Below are 1228 nucleotides of genomic sequence, written 5' to 3'. Positions count from 1 at the left end.
AGGTGAATAACTGCAGAGATATACCATATTCAGAGTTTGGGAATTTTAATCATAAGATATCCATTCTCCTCAAATTGATCTCTAGATTCAACACACCACAATGAAAATCTCAGCAAGTACTTTTGTAGAAATTGGTAAGCTGATTCTAAAGTTTTTATGGAAATCCAAGGTCCCAGAATTCCCAAAACAATCATCGAAAAGGAACAAAACTGGCAACACTACCTGATTTCAAACTCTGTAAAAATTATAATCAAGGCACTGGCATTCGTGTAAAAGTAGAAAAATAGATTAATTGAATGAAACATAAAGTTCAGAATTAGATCAGCATGAAAATAGTAAATTGATTCAGCACTGAAACAGTTATTTGATTTTAGTCAAGGTGCCAAGGCAATTAGGTGGGAAAAACGAAAACTTTCCCAACACATAGTGCTGGGACACCACTTCTTCCATGTGGAACATGGTCATAAGCCATGAGGTGAATACGTTTTAAACTCATTTGCATTGGAGAAGGGCCATGGTGGTAGCAGTATTGGAACCAGTAGAGCAGCTGAACGAATCAGCGTCAGCGGAGGGTTGAACCCGGAAGGCGGTGCGGTGCCCTCGCTGTGGCTCCTGGGTGCTGCCCCCAGGGACTGCTCTCTTCTCCCACCGACAGCTTCGCTCCCTCCATGAGGAAGAAGCCAGGTCTGGCTGATGGCAGCAGTCCTGATGGTGATCTCCTCCAGGAACGCTGGCTGCTTGATGACACATTCATCTCTGAAAACATGGGCTTCACCAAGGACATGGGCAGCAGCAAGTTTCTCGTCTGTGCAGATTGTGGAATTGGACCAATCAGCTGGCATTGCCTAGATGACAAGAAGAGTTTTATGTGGCCTTGGAGTGGGTTCCGCATGAACAACTGAAGGGAGGGGGCCTCACCTATACTTCCAGCTTTAAAGCTATTCCCCATAAGAAATAGCATTTAGCCTTCTCTGTACTAATGTAAAATTATGCATCCCAGCATGTCCACTCAAACATGCAAAGGGTTAATCCTCCTTCCTTAAAGTCTCAAGTGCATGCCATGCTTCTTGCTTAGTTAGCCTTGCATCTCAACATTTTCTCATCTCCCTTTCTTTCAGTGTCTTTTGGGACACTGGAGTACCTCCACAAATCTGTTCTCATCCTTGGTGCCTGGGCCCCATTTTATCCAGGGCTCCCTTGTTTCTTGCTCTAGAAGAGCAGTGTTCAA

At 44.1% G+C, this 1228-nt stretch overlaps 1 pseudogene; it reads left to right on the top strand.

The window, feature by feature from the left end:
- The first annotated feature begins 514 nt into the window (after positions 1 to 514).
- On the top strand, positions 515 to 958 carry LOC119511270 (annotated as a pseudogene).
- Positions 959 to 1228: the final 270 nt, after the last annotated feature.

The sequence above is a fragment of the Choloepus didactylus genome, chromosome 16 (assembly GCF_015220235.1).
Source record: "Choloepus didactylus isolate mChoDid1 chromosome 16, mChoDid1.pri, whole genome shotgun sequence".
In the NCBI taxonomy this organism is placed as follows: Eukaryota; Metazoa; Chordata; class Mammalia; order Pilosa; family Megalonychidae; genus Choloepus; species Choloepus didactylus.
The sequence above is the reverse complement of the archived record's forward strand: the minus strand, read 5'-3'. Positions and strand labels throughout refer to the sequence as shown.